This window comes from Protopterus annectens, chromosome 1.part1 (assembly GCF_019279795.1).
Source record: "Protopterus annectens isolate FY-2018-M chromosome 1.part1, PAN1.0, whole genome shotgun sequence".
NCBI lineage: Eukaryota > Metazoa > Chordata > Ceratodontiformes > Protopteridae > Protopterus > Protopterus annectens.
Window position 1 is genome coordinate 518,925,965 of NC_056726.1, and position 16,691 is coordinate 518,942,655.

Here is a 16,691-nt window from a genome sequence, read left to right on the forward strand (position 1 = left end):
CAGACAAACAGAAAGTAAGGAACACCAAAAGATTTAAAAAGGAAAGGATGTGACATCACAATCCCTTTCCAATTAACAAGCCCAATGGAATGATAACGATTAGGCAGAGTAATTTAAAATTAAAGTTATACACATCTTTTCCACTCAATCTAGCTGATGAGCCTTGACTTCACTTGCATTAACCAAACATCCTACAGTATTAAAACATCTAACTTCACATGCATTAACCAAACATCCTACAATATAGAAGCAACATATTAACACTAATAAAATTATAATAGTATAGATAGAAATATATAGGATAAAATATATATAAAAATATGCACATTAACTAAATGAGATTCATGACCAATGTGGACACATAAAAAAAAAAATATATATATATATATATATATATATATATATATATATATATATATATATATATATATATATATATATACACACCTCTCGAATATGCAAATCTATATACTAAGTTAATATACAAAAAAAATATATATATATATATATATATATATATATATATATATATATATATATATATATATATATAAGTGTGTAACTAAAGTATATACAACAAAAACTAGATGCATGCCTAAAAAATGTGTAAACACTCTTGGAATATATGTATCAAAGCAATAGAACTCTAAATAGTTATGTATAAATATATTATGTTATAGAATATTAGAATAATGTATGCACAGGTGTGTGTACATACACCTTGAAATATATGTATAAAAACTATTTGAGACTATAAGGGACTGGTTTATATATATATATATATATATATATATATATACATATACATATATATATATATATATATATTTTTTTTTTTTTTTTTAAATAATGTCTGGGTCTCAGATCGTGACTGGCTTATTATGTATTCGAGACACAGATAAAGTGCAGTTGCATATGTAAACTTACCATAACAGTTGATGTTCAAATGATCACTGCTGCAGTAACCATAATTACATGGGCTATGTCCTGGAATGGATATAACATCCAGCCAGCTTCCAAAGCTTCAGGGCATCTTCCACACATCCAAACTGTCAGGCAACTTGAGCTGAGCTGACTGAAAAACAAGTTTGGGTTCCAAGCCCTTCAGAACATTCCTGCCAATAGAGGAAGGGAGGCTGAGCTCTAAAAGGACAATGCCAAGAACAACAACAAAAAAATGAATAAATAACCACACCCTGGCATAACACCACACCAAAAACAAGGGGGATGGAGGAAGCAGCTACTACAGCAATGATCATTTGAACATTCACTGTTATGGCAAATTTACTTACACACATGCACTATGTTTGTTATATTAATCAATGCTGCAGTTACCTTAGCTATATCAGTAGATTACCCTACTTTAATACTTTTTGGAGGTGGAAGGAGATGAGTCCAAAACCTCCTGCAGAATGGTCCTTGCAAAGTCTGATTTGGACCTAGAGAATGAATCAAGCTTATAGTGCTTTGTAAAAGTATGCAGAGGGGACCAAGTTGCAGCTTCTAGAATCCAACCCTTTCCAAAAAGCCATAGAAAAAGTTAATGCCCTGATGGGTCTTGGCCCTGCCTGAAATATAATAAAAAACAGTTGCCTTAGACAACCATCTGGTAATAAGCTGTTTTCACTCAGATTGTCCCTTTTTACCTTCACGAGAAATTAAAAATTAGACTAAAGATCGGAAAGACTTACTTCTGTCAAGATAGGAGTTCAATTGTCTGTGAACATTCAACGTACGCAGTATCTTTTCCCCCTCACTTTGGGGTTTAGGAAAGAAAGTGAGGAGATGGACAGTTTAGCTTAAAGCAAACTCAGATTCTACTTTAGTTATAAAAGAGGATTAGTTCTCAAGAACCCACATCTCTGTGGAGAAACAGACAGGGCTGATTCACCACATGTAATTCACCGTAAGATATTGCATCTCAGATACCATTCTTGCAGAGGTCAGAGCAATCAGTAATACTGTTTTCCATGTTAAGAACCTCACGTCAGCCAGGTTAGCAGATTCAAGTGGAGCAAGTGTTAGCTTCTCTAACACAAAATTAAGATACAGAGGAGGGGCCATCCGTTTTCTTGGAGGCCTCTTAAGCAAAACCGCTTTCAAAACATTTTGACATAAGAATGAATTGAAAAAGGATTATCCATGGATAGGCATGCTGAAGTGGCCAATAAATGATCCTTGCTTGAGGAGTAAGAAAGGCCATAAGATAGTAACTCACAGAAATATTATGAAACTAGAGAGCAACTAACCCTGAATGGGTGCTTTTATGTTGTTGGCACCAACTAGAAAACTTTTTGCATATCATAATATATGACGTTCTAGTAGCAGACTTTCTTGTCTCTGTTAGTACATGCTTCAGTTCCTCAGTAAACAGGTGCCTAAAGGGAATTAAGACCTTATCATCCAGGCAATCAAATGAAGTTGACTGATGTTGGGCTGTATCAAACATCCCTATCCTTGAGAGAGTAGATCCAGTTTGTGAGGAAGCCTGTGGTAATTCCTCCTGGCCATTTCCAAAAGAAGGGAGAACTATGGTTGCCTGGGCCAGAATGGAGTCACCACAATGATCTCAGAGGATTCTTTGCAAATCTTCAGAAGTACACTGGATATTAGTGGAAAGGGTAGGAAAGCATACAGGAACATCCTGCCCAAAGAAAAGAATGGGCATCAGTCTTCTAAGCTTCCTACATAGAAGCCTGGAGCAGAATTTTGCCAGCAGATTGTGCAGAGAGGAGGCAAAGGGGCTTACTTGAGGACTTCTCCACAAATGGATCAAATCTTGCAAGACCCCTAATCTAGTTTCCATTTGTGAGGGTCTGCCTTGTCCTGCTTAGCTTGTCTACCACCAACTTTTCTTTGACGGAATGCTGAATGCTTGCAGAGTGAAACAGTGCTGTGAAGCTATATCTCAATCTAACATGTCTAGTCTGCAGAGTGGGTATGACCTGTATCCCCCATACTTGTTGATGAATCACATGACTGTGGTATTCTCTATAACAAATTGTAGAGGTCCCGGGGATCAAACATGATTCAGAGAGTTGTGTTCCTGGATTAGGGCAAGCATCTCTTTTATATTTATAAACTAAACACAAGTTACTTGACTTTTTCTTCTGTAACCGGTAGTACACAGGGAGCAGATAAAGCTGCATGCACTACAGATAATTACAACTGAGTGGCCAATCACATCTAGATTTGTGAGTGTTAGTTCAAAGCACCTTGAACTTTTATCCCTCTTGAAACTGCTCCCCAAGGAAAATCTGAGGCATCTGTGCTGACTGACATGCTTTGGAGGAGGGAGGAAGGAGGGGAGACCTGGATTAAGGGACATCTGTTGTCTCCACCAAGTGATTTCCATTCTGATAAACCCCAGCTCTGGGATTGAAAAAAAATAGGGATGTTGATTCTGGGACCAAAGACACTTCAGATACCATTGTATCTTTCTCATGTGGAGTCTTGCCAGAGATATCATGAAAATCATAGAAGCCATGAGACCCTAAAACTTAAGGTATTCCCACACACTCACTGAAGTCTGAGTGGAAACCCTTACAAATCGGTCTAGATCTATTCTTCCCATGGAAGAAAATTTCTTTGAACTATGGTGTCTAGTTGACATGCCAGCAACACAATCCTGTTTGAAGGAGTCAAGAAAGACTTTGAATGTTCTCTTGGAATTCCAGTTTGTGTAGGATGTCTCTCACCCAAAAGAGAGATTCCTGAAACTTTGAATAAGGCACTGCAAAAATAAGCAAGTTGTCTAAATATGGAAAGTGTGGATATTATGTAGCCTGCAATGAGCTATAACTGTTATCAGACACTTTGTGAACACTCTTGGTGCAGTGGATAGTTTAAAAGGTAAGGCAGATAACTGATAATGTGTTCCAGACACACAAAACCTTAAGAAGTGACTGAAGTCTGGATGAATAGGAACGTGATGATAAACATCATATAAATCAAATGTTACAAGGAAACTTGAATGAGAAAGATGATATAGAAGGTTGTGAATTGACAACATTTTGAATTTGGGCACATCACAAACAGAGAAAGATCCAGATCTGGTCTCCAAGCATTTCTTTAGCACTAAACACATCCTAGGGTAAAACTCCTTTTCCTTCTGGGAAGGCAGAACTGGTTCCATCTCTCCCTGGAACAGTATGTGATGAATGATCGGTGGAAACAAAAGAGTCTGGTCCGGTGGATGAGGATTACCCTCTGGAAAGGAGGAATTTCCCCCCACTGCCATCTGTAGCCTTGATGACCTTCAGAACCCGGTTGCCTGAAACTATTTGTTGCCAAAGAGAAAAGTGGATATTCACACTTTCTAGAAGAAAAAAGGGACCGCCAGTGTGGAAGGGGGATTTAGTGTCTTAAATATTCATTCTCACTTATTCTTACTGGGCTGCCCTTGGTTTCGGGAGTTTCCGGAATTCTTCATGAAACCTCCCTTGCCATTTCTTCTTAAATGTCTGTTTACCTGTATTTTGTTGAGACTGTTTATTTTATTTCTTACCAAAACTGGATGAGTAGCCAAGAGAATCCCTTGGAAAAGAAGGAATGAAAAACACAATTTCCCTGTACTACCGTATTCCTTTCATCACACCTTTTGATCACCTCTGCAGCAGAGGAGTCAAAAAGTAAATCTCTACCAAAAGAAGATATTAAAAATTTCATTTTTATCACAGACTGTGAGATTCTGAGGACGCATCCTTGCAAACCTCTTCAAAACGGTACTGTGCCCATACCTCTTGAAGAAGGATCAACCAAGTTGTCCACACACACTGTAAACAATGAGTAATGACTTGGACAAAAGAAGAAATTAAAGTATTTAAAGCAGATTTTTCCTCACAAGAAGAAATTGCTGATAAAATACTCATTATACTTTCACAATTAATCAGAACAAACCTTAACTTATGAGCCTGACAATTCAAAATTCTGAAAATCAAAGTTGTAGAAGCACACACTTTTTCTCAATACTTACAAATGACCTTCCCATCCTTACCCAACAGAGTAGGGCTAGAATTAACTGTTTAGTAGCAGAAGGATTAACTAAAGGTACAGCTGCTGCAGCAGGTATGGGAACAGTGGTCAAAAACTTAAAAGATGGAGGAACTTTAAACATTCTACTTGCCTTTTAAGGGCAGCTGGCTCCCTGTCAAGAAAACATCCCTCCAAAGCTAACAGAACAGATGCAGGTTCCGATAATTCCTTGCATAATAGCTCATAGTATTTTCTGAGGGACTGAAAGACCTCAGTCTTTTCCTACTGAAAACACTGGCACATTATAGAAATAGTGTCAGAGAAAGACAGCCCCCACAGGCAAAGTCAGAAACTGAGCTCTCGTCTGAGAAGAAATCCCTGTATCAGTCCATTCGTCCTCTTATCCAGATTCACAGTCTTGAATCTCTTCAGGAAAAGAAGTAGCCCATGTTCTTTTACCAGAAACCACCTTAGAATAAGGTTCAATAGCCTGAATTAAACTCTGAGCCAGACACAGTAAACTACTCCTATCTAAACAAATTTGAGGAGCATATACATACTTAGTTTTCTGTTTATTTTTGACAGGAAGAATGGTACCAACAGTGTTATTAATGGCGGCAGCAGCAGCATCTTCCCCGGGGGGCATAATATTCTGACAAAACAGGGAAGCCTTCCCTGTCCCCTCTACCAGGACTGACAAGAATGGCACTACCTTGCTCACGGAGAGGACCCCAACAGCCACAGAGAACTTGTCTAACATCCGGTCCATAATAGCTGTAGATGGATCTGGGATAAAAGATGAGTGGTCTTAGGTACAACATATGGCTACAGCAGAGTCACCCTAGTACTGTTAGCCTGATATAATAGTAAACACTGCTTGCTTAACTTTTTTGTTGGCTAGAAGTATGACTGAACAAGGGACTGACAGATTGTTCCATGATCAAGCTGAAAATTATGCCAGTTTTCAATACAAAACAAGCAGCAAATGCTGGTAAAAAATAATTCTTTAAAAGTCACTTTTCTCACAGACAAATACAGTAAAAATACTTTAAGATACTTTGCCAGTCCCACAAAGTAAAATAAATACAATTTCTCCACAGGAAAAAAATGGTTTTCAGTTCATAGGTGTGTACTAGGCTAATTGCCCTGGAGCCTATATAAGCCTAGCCTAAGAAGAAACCCTGACATTATGTCGCCCGAAGTTAGTTCCCAGTGCCCCTGTTTAAGCAAGGCCACTGAGGTGATCCCCAGGGTGAGCTGCTGCCCGTGGTTAGTTACCCATGCCCCTGTCAACCAGGGCCACTGAAGTAATCCCCAGGGTGAACTTCCTATTTCCCATCCACTTGCCAAAATTTCTCTTGAAGAATGCCAGTGAAGTGCTCTGCTTGACATGAATGGGGATTTTGTTCCAGAGTATGGGAAGTCGCTGGGTTAGGAACCTGTCCCTCCAGCATGTTCTGTTTATTGTAGTAATTAGGTTTAGGTCACTGGAACGTGTGGCGCAGAGGGATTGGGATTTCTTTAGGTGTAGCATTTCATTCCCATTCTGCGTGTACGGAGCCATTGCCTTTCACATTTGAACTTTTCAAAGTTCAATCATATGGTGTTGGCCATATGACATTCGAACTTAGAAATGTTTGATAATTTAATAGGGACCCAACTGTTTGGTAGTCAGATTTAGAGTCCGCTACTTTTACAGTGTGGGTTCTATCAATGAACCAGTTGGCTACCCATCTTATGACATAAGGGTTTATGCCTAGTTTACTGAGTCTATCTATGATTCCTGAGTGAGGGACGGTGTCGAAGGCCTTTGTAAGATCTAGGTAGGCTGTGGAAATACCTTGCCCTCATCTACAGCTCTGGTAACAGACTCGAAAAAGTCTAGCGGGTTGAGCAGGCATGATCTACCTTTCACAAACCCAAACTGCGTGGGGTCCAGTGTTTGGAGGTTCCCTATGTCCCTGTTGATAAGGTCCATGTTGATGCGCTCCATAGCCTTACATATCAGACTCATCAGGCTAATGGGACGGTAGTTACAAAGAACTTTTAAACTCACAGGAAAAAAAAGTGCACTCCCATTTAAAAGTACAGTCAGAAGCACAGCCGATTCATGAACAAGAACCTGCCCCCTCGGCTCTTCAAGTGAAGACCAAAAAAAAAAGTGCTCAGCTTATTAAAGTTAAATCAATGTCCTCCACCTCTGCCATTAAAGAGCAAAAAAATAATAAAAATGGACATTCCTTCTACTGGCACACCAGCCAGGTGGACATGCATGACATACCCCCACCCCTTTCCTCCTGCCCCAACCATTCAGGTCCCATTTCTGTACTCTGCCCCAACCCTCCTTCAACTTATTTTATTAAAAAAAAAAATCTTCTTTTAAAATCTAGAAAGCAGTTGCTATAGTGTATACCCTGCCTGTACAGAGTGCTACTGTGTTCCTGTTTTAGTTTAAAAAAAATCTTCTTTTTAAACTGTAGCAAACTGCTTGCTACAAATGTAGCAAATAGTTGCTACAGTTTATACTCTGCCTGCATGAAGCACTATGGTGCTCATGTCTTAATTAAAAAAAAATCTATTTTTTAATTTGCTACAGTTTATATCCTGCCTGCATGGAGCGCTACAGCGCTCACATTTTAGTTAAAAAAAAAAAAAAAAAAATGTAGTAAACTGGACCACACACGGAATGCTATAGCGCTCAGGTTTGACTGCAAATGTAATAGTGGCTTTTAAAAGCCGGTAGTACATTAAAGAGAGAGAGAGAGGGATTGGCTGATCTTGCCCAAGCACTTTGTGTCCAAGACTGTTGCCCACTTGCACTTCCCTTAGTTACATTACTTAGTACAGTACAGTTGCATGACAGTCTGTTAAAACATACTCATAACTTTAAAATAAAACTTTCCTGAAGAAGAAAGAATTAATAATAAACAAAAATTATTGAATGGGAGTTTTTTCCCCTCATAGGAAACTTGTCTGTTCAGCAAAGTAACAGCACAAGCTAACTGTGGATCCTTGAAAGCCTCAAAAGAGCATACTTTTCAGTGGCAGTAAAACTGTAAAGTGCTTGGCACCCAAACTTGTCTTTTAGTCAGCTCAACTCGAGCTGCCTGATAGTTGGGCATGTGGTAGGTGCTTGAAGCTTTGGAAGCTGACCAGCTGTTATATCCTTGGCAGGATATAACCCATACAACTAAGGTTACTGCAGCAGTGATCAATATGATAAACATCAAGAAATTCACCTCAGACTCAAGAGGTAATCAAGTCATCTATGTCAAACGCACACAAAGATGGATTTGGAAATGGTGTCCAAAGGTTAGCCAAACAGTCCACTTATGTTGTTCTGATGAGGCCATAAGAAGGCTGAAATATGCATGTCCACAGCTAGTGGGGTTTGGCTTTATTGGCATGACTTTGTCCATAACAGAATTAAAAAGGAAAAAAAGCCATGGGCATTCAGAACTGCCATATAGCTGAAACACCTGATTTCCTTAAGGGGTCATTTGCATATATCCATGTTACTCTAATCCAAGAGGTTTTAAGGAATTACACAGTAGAAAATCTAACTTGTCTAGATATTTCTTAGACCTGGTATAATAGTGCATTTGACCACATGGTTCATTAGACTGCAATAGTGATGTTAACGATATTCATGCACTCATGTATACTGCTAAAATCACCTTGTCTTGTACAACTACAAATTAATTTCTCAACCACTTGAAACAATATATTATGCATACAGTATAGTTGTGTGGAACTAACCTTCATTGTAAATGCTCAACCATGTTCTCTGTCCAAAGTAATCCATTCAAAGGTTTTCCTTGGTTTGTCTGTCCAATTTCTACAGCTTCGTATTTGGGGAAATGTCTGTGGGTGTAGGCAAGCAGGCATTCTTTATAGAGACAGAGGTCTTATGATGAAGGTGCTTATCTACAATAATGCTTATTTGGAATAGAACTAAAGTATATGTCTGGATTACTTACCGACATTGAAGTCTACTGCTACACATACATAAATACTGAAAATATAAGTGCCAAAATGGATTTCTGTATTTTATTCATAGCTTCAGAGCAAGTTAGGCCAGAAAACATGTTTGTGCTCTGTTAGAAAAGGTGCTGCAGCTGTGTGTTAGATAATGACTCATAACTCTACCCTTTTCCTCTAAAGTGCTTTGTTATTATTAAACATTAGTGGCCCAGAAAAAGCAGTCAGAAACACAGACAGCCCTATACTTGTAACCTTAGATATAACAGGTGGTGTGTAACTGCACCTGACAGCATAAGAACCTTTCTCAGAGTTTGAGAACATTTCTAGATGTAACTGTAGAAGTTGACACTAGAGGATGGCTGCATTATTTTTGTCCAAATATACCGAAAACCACAACAACGGAAATAACAGCATAGACTGAAAAATAAAATATTTATTTCTGATTCTGGTACCTCGGCCTTCGCCTTCAATGGAATAGTTAACATGTTCAGAAGCAAGTCTATAAGAACCACCTTCTAATTACATTAATTGATTAATTAAATGCAATTAGCAATATTTAAAAATTTTAAAGCCACAAATACTAAACTTCAAATCTACCAATATAAGGCTATAAATTACCTATACAAAACTTCTTTTTACAAATTCATTATTTAAACATACTTAAACATTTTTTAACATATTAATACTATGAATTCAAATATTACTTATAATATCATTCATATTTCTAAATTCATCCCATTGGGAAAGAGAGTGTTGAAATTAATAATATACCTGGATTCCATATTTAATAACCTCTGTTGAAAACTATGGTTACCTCCCCCCATCCCATATGGTCTGGCAACAACACTAAAAATTAAATCTCTCACCGAACTCCCATGCTCTGCACTAAAGTGACTAGCCACAGGACTATCCAGCCTAGAATTTGTAATGTCTCCTAGATGTTCTAATATTCTTAGTTTTACCTTATGTTTAGTTTGCCCAATATACCATTTTTTAACAGGACAGTTACATCCTATAACATAAATAACCCCGAATGAGTTACAATCAAAGTGGTCAATGGCATTGTATAAAATGCCATTGATCCTAGTACCATCCAAATTCTTGATCTTATCACAAACCTTACATCTACCACACGCATAAGCTCCTGCATTGGCCAGTTTTTCCCTTCTGCCTTTGCTCCTTACTAACTCCTTTAAATTTTGAAATCTACCATAGGAAAAATTCACATCCCTAGGCATAATATTTCTAAGGCTATCATCATTTCCAATGATAGGCCACAATTCCATTACCAGTCTTCTTAAAATGGGAGAAAAAGCTGAAAATTTATTCACAAAGAAAATCCTATTTGTCTCATCATTTTCTTCCTTAAATTTATTCTCATCTTCCCCATTTGTTTCACCGTAGTGAATTCTTGCACTACCTACAGACCTCTGAAAATCATCTACTAACCCTAGTGCTTTTTCAACTTTAAATCGGGCTCTACTTATCACATCATGTGAATATCCTCTCACAAACAAATTTTCCTGTACTCTATCAAATTCCATTATAAAATTATCCTTCTCTGAAATATTTCCTGCAATACGTTTGAATTCTCCAAAAGGCAATGAATTAACAAGATGAAAGCTGTGCATACTAGAAGCATGTAAAAAATTATTAACTGCTGTGGTTTTGTGGAAAGGTTTATGTTGTATTCTGCCATCCACACCCACATAAAATTCCACATCTAAGTATTGTATTTTATCTCCACCTATAATAAAAGTAAAATCCAATCCACACAGATTTTCTTTTAGGCTACAGATAAATACATCAAATTCTTTGGGGTTCCCCTTGCATAGAAATAATAAGTCATCAATACATCTCTTGTACTTGATCATCCTATTTTGGAAAAAATTCTTAGAATACAAAAATAAATTAAAAAAAAATCTCATGAAAATAACAGCATATGAAGGAGCAAAGCAGGCACCCATTGCAGTACCAACTTTCTGCAAATAAAATTTCTTTTCAAACTCAAAATAATTATGTGCAAGGCAAAATTCCAACAAACTAATAATATAGGAGGTACGTGGGCCTTCTCCCAACAATTTGCCTACTGCTTCAAGTCCCCAAAAGGTATTAATGCAGGTATATAGTGACTTTACATCCACACTGACCCAGTAGAAATCACTTTCCCAAATAATACCCTTAAAAAAATCACAAACTTCCTTAGTATTTTTAACATGAGGATATTCTTGGTAAGTGTTCTTTCAAAACTGAGTCCAGAAACATACCAACATTTTGTGAAAAAGTACCTCTCCCTGAAACAATTGGACGCCCAGGTGGATTTCTCAAATCCTTATGAATCTTAGGAATGATAAAAAATCTGGCATCCTTTGGGTTCTTTATAAATAACTTTATAACGTCTCCACGAGTAAAGAAACCCAAATGTTCACCCCTTTCCAATAGATCATATAAGGCATTATTGAATTCCACCTTGGGATTTGTTGGTAAACCTTCATAAGTATCACTATCAGATAGCAAATCTAACACCAGAGAGTTATACCTATCTCCATTATTGAATTCCACCTTGGTATTTGTTGGTAAACTTTCATAAGTATCACTATCAGATAGCAAATCTAACACCAGAGAGTTATACCTATCTCTAGACAAGATAACCCAGTTTCCACCTTTATCAGACTCCGTGAAAACATATTTGTCCCTCTTTTCCCTTATTTCACAAAGAGCTTGCCATTCTGTTTTAGAAAGATTATAACCCTTCTGGTGTTTTTTAAATACCCCAAATTCCTTCACAATTTGCTTAGTCAAGGTTTTTTCAAAAACATTTATACTGTTGTTCAATTTAGGAGGAATAAATTCACTAATATAAGGTACTTTAGGAATTTTAAATCTTCCATAACCAGTGCAAAACTCAAAAGCTAAATCAGAAGATGAACGATGTTCTAATTCTGAAAAAATGTCTATCATTTCATTCTCATAAACTGACATATCCATTAACGAACTTTCAAGAACAGAAACATCATTAATTTCTTCCAAATTACTACCCACTCCTTTCTCTTTGTTTGCAAAAAAAACTTTCAAATGTAACTTCCTGCAAAACTCTTTGGCCTCTAACATTAAATCAGCCAGTGAAGGAATGTGTGTTGGAACAAATTTAGTTCCTTTGTACAAAACTTGTTTCATGACATCAGAAATGCATAAATCAGAGAGATTAATTATATTTAAATTCTCACCTGCAAAAGAGTTAGAATAGCCATTATATGCAGTTCTTATCCCACCACCATTATGAGAAATATGTCCACTATCATCTGTCCCTTGTGTATAAAACACAGAATCAATTGTTCTTTCTTTTCGCCTGAAAGCGCCGATTGCGCCCCTTCCTTTGAGTCAAATTATCTTTATCAGATGAAGTAGTCTCTTGCGGACCGCTAAAACCCAAAGTACTTTCAGCATCTACTTCATCGAAGGAGACGCTTTTCTTTCCCACTGAATCTGCTTCAATCGATGAACTGGAAGTGTCTCTAAGGCCGCGGGATCTGCTTTTGCTGTTTTTTGTAGTAGATCTACCACGCCCCCTCTTAAAGTTGAATTGCCAAGAAAAAATCATCCCCGTAGCATAATCATTGGTGTCTCGTACAAACTTTTTCTTTTTACGTTGCACTACCTGCGTTTCTATTTTTAACACTCTTGACTTAATGTCATTTAAGTTCTGTGCAAAATCTGCTTCCAGGGAATTATTACATAAAGTCTCTTGCAGTTCAACAATATTGGAACGTATTTTAACAAGCGCTCTTTCATTGCGCTTGATAAGCACTTTTAGCCAGCCCAAAGTGCACTGTAGGGAAATCTCTTTCCATTCTGCGAAAAGATCAGACTCCTCCTCCGAGAATTCATATGCTCTAAAATTTTGAAATATTGCTAATTGCATTTAATTAAACAATTAATGTAATTAGAAGGTGGTTCTTAGAGACTTGCTTCTGAACATGTTAACTATTCCATTGAAGGCGAAGTCCGAGGTACTAGAATCAGAAATAAATATTTTATTTTTCAGTCTATGCTGTTATTTCCGTTGTTGTGGTTTTCGGTATATTTGGACTTTTTTCACTGTTTTCAACAGTATTGGTGTGTGTTTTTTGGTTGCATTATTTTTGTGTCACTTTAGAGTGCGTGAATTCTCATTAGAAAAAAATATTCCATAAGGTGGCACCTAAGCTATGCAGTGCGTGTATTTAAGTTAATTCTTTGTAGTCTGCCATCTTAGACTTGCCTGTATAAAGCCTCAGTAGCTGTCATTCATTCTGATAAATAATCTCACTGACAATATATAATTTTGTGTCCTAGTGAATTAACATTGAGATGCACAGTGGTCACCATGAGTTACATCTATCACTAATATGCACTTAAGATCTAACTGAATTAGTTTTATGTTTATATGTATTTATTTTATTTGTTTATTTTTGCACAATGGTCTGCAGCCTATCAAATTATCTCATTTATGGTATTTTAATATTGTGCCTCTGTTTTTAATTTCTAGAGCTTAGCACCCTTCACTCTTAGTACAGATGGACATCCTCCCATCTGTACATCAGGGTGTTATAAGATGGACATCTATGTTTACCACATTTGGCTCTTTCATGCTCTGGTAATAATTATGTACCCAAAATCTATCTGACATCACAGCACTGAATGTTCTGGTAGAATTAGCCCTCAGGAAGGCAGTCCAATTAGAACACCCCAAGTTCTGGGTGTCTCCATTTTCCAGGTCAACCCAAGCAAGGAGGGACTAGTTAGGTCATTAGAGAGGGAAGGTAAAGGAAAGGGTGGTCTAGGTAGTCACTCAAACCCAGAGATGCTCACAGTGGTCAAGAAAGGAGGACTGTTGGAAATTGCACAGCAACAGTGGAGATACTTGAACATGCATTATTATCATAACTTCCTATATGACTGCACTATGTTCATTGTACAGTTACCATTGCTGCAGTAATGACTCCTGGGAAAATTCTCAAAAGTTACATGTCAGTGGTTGACTGTCAATTATTTTTAAACGTATGATGCCCACCAAACCAAAACAATAACATTTCCACTAGTTTTAAGACTGTCAGATCAGATACTGGTACATTTTTCAATTAATTTTAAATGTAAGCTGTTCACCGCACTAAACAATAATATTCCCACTGAATATGTTTTAAGCCTGTCAGATCAGGTATAGCTAGTACATTTTTCATATTTATACTTTTAATGTATTTTACATTCTGAAAGATGTTTTGCTCATTTTTTTTAATCTTATCTTTAGCTCAGAACTCATCTTTGTAAAATCTGAAAGATGAAAGTGCTTAATTGTTATAATAAAACCCACTTATCTTTATAGCTATTTCAACCTTTCAGTGTTTTTTTGTGCAGTTGTTAGCAAGGTATTTTGCAAGCACTTTGGATGGAGTAGATAAACCAAGGGGCAAGGAGGTGAACTGGGAATTGTAATCCCTTATTTTGAATCTGGAGAAACATTCCTGCTCTCTGATTATGTGTATGTGTAAGTAGGTATCCTTTAAGTCCTGGGCGACCATGTTGTAGCCTTGATGGAGAAAACCTTGAAAGGTTGGCATTTTGAATTCTAGTACATTTAGAATCTCGCTTAACCTTGAAATATCTAAGACTGGTATCTATGGTCCACCTTTTCTTGGAACCTGAAACAATCTGGTTTAACAGCCTGTGCCTTCCTCTGTGTTTAGCATCTTCTCTATAACCCCTTTGTGCTATGTCTACAGCAGGGGTTGCACTAAATGCCTTGATACCTGAGAACTTTGTTTTTTTTTTTATAAACTGTAGTACATATCCCTGTGCCAAATTTTTTAGTACTCATTAGACCAGAGGGATTTTGTGGGGAAATGGTTAGTTGAGGTGAATTATAGGAAATTGCACTTTGGGATGAGATCTGTTGGTGTGGGGAGGAAAAAGCAAGGAAGAGTCATTGGGAGGAGCTCAGCCCTGATTGCCCCCAGCTTTCCCCTTTTTATCTCTTTTTGCAAAATGCTTTCTTACCGTTTTGCTGTTTTCTTTTCTTCTGTCTCTGTCAGAAAAGACTGCTTTTGGGTCGATAGTTTCTACTATACCCAGTTGAGGGAAGACAGAATAAAATACTTCACAGACTGCATGGTCTTGGCTTTTTCCTCCAGGTTCTTAACACTTTTCCACAGGGGTCAAAGGAGAAGCTCTTTATTCAGTGGGACATTCAGAAGCTCTACTATGACATGACCTAGCAGGCTGGGTCTTCAGGCAGGCATGTCACCTTAGAACTGTCCCCCCAGCTGCTGTCTTGCATGATGTATCCATAGAATTATAACTACATGTGAAAGATTGTTAGCAACCTGGGGACTGAGGTTGCATGGCTCTAGGTAGTACTTCAATTCCTTGTCCATAAACCCCTATGTCTTGCATTTCAGTTGTGACAGTAGCTCCACAAGTTGGGACAGACATCTAGTCTTCTGTAGTGGAATTTTCAAGAATAATTACTGCTGCAGTGAACCATACAATGAACATTATCAGTTTCACTTTTTTGTTTATATAATGCACTCATCATTCCTTTATCCATTACGGCAGATACGTGTTCTAATAATTGTACTCCCCACTTCAAATTACAAAAGTACAATTAGCAATTCACATTATTTTAAAACACTGAAAAACGAGCAAAAATATGCCAACATGGACAAACAAAAATGTCTTTATCACATAAAAAATACTTTCCACCTCCTAAAGTTCTTACAGATATAGAACTCATCACATATCTTAGAAATTGCTACATAAATACATACCACTGGTACCCTAGGGGATAAACAGATAATACTTTTGCTTTCAGAATTATGTTCTACAAATATATATTCTTAAAATGTTTACACAATTGAGTTAAACATGGACAAATATCACTTCCTTTCATCTCCCCTTTCTTCACTGATTATTTCCATTGCACCCAGCAAATTGATTTTATTTTATAAAAGATTGGTATGCTTCCATCAAAATAATTCCCTCCAGTGTGGTAGTGAGTACTTTCAAATTCATTAATGCTGTATTCCTTACAATTTTTGAATCTAGTAGAAATGTTACGTTAAAAAGCCAATCCTCTTCTCAGTATTCATCAGCATGTTGCCACTTGCCACATTATATATTGCATCCATTCATCTGTTTTCTTGCAACCTGTATTATCCTTTACAAGGCCACAGGGACACTGGAGCCCAACCTAGCAGGCAATACGCACAAGGCACTGAAATCCATTATTTACAGTGCACTGATTAATAAAAGACACACACACACACACACACACACACACACACACACACACACACACACACACACACACACACACACACACACACACACACACACCTAAGGGCAATTTGTAAAATGCCAGTTCACCTTATTGCATGCCTTTGAAAGTGGAAGAAACTGGAGCACTGAGAGAAAAACCTCACATGAGAACTGAAAGATAAATAGACATCACACCCTTGCTGAGAACTGAACCTTAGATTCTGTTGATATGAGGTGGCAGTGCTACTCTTTGTGCCACTGTACTGCCATTCTCTGAAACCAGTGTCTTTAAGAGAAATTATGCCATGAAATAAGCTTCCAAAAATTGCAGCCATTTCACCATGACCCAAATTTACAGCCTCCAATGAAAAAAACACAAGGCATTGTCAGACCCCACCCTAAAGGACCTTCTGCATATCTAAAAAAAAAAAAAAAAACAG

The 16,691-nt window shown here is 37.3% G+C and overlaps 1 protein-coding gene across 1 annotated transcript in view; it reads right to left on the minus strand.

Annotated features, from left to right (window-relative positions):
* The window catches only part of MAP7 (microtubule associated protein 7), a 1,390,439-nt gene that overhangs the window by 811,118 nt on the left and 562,630 nt on the right, over window positions 1–16,691 (minus strand). The gene's annotated exons all lie outside the window — the stretch shown is intronic.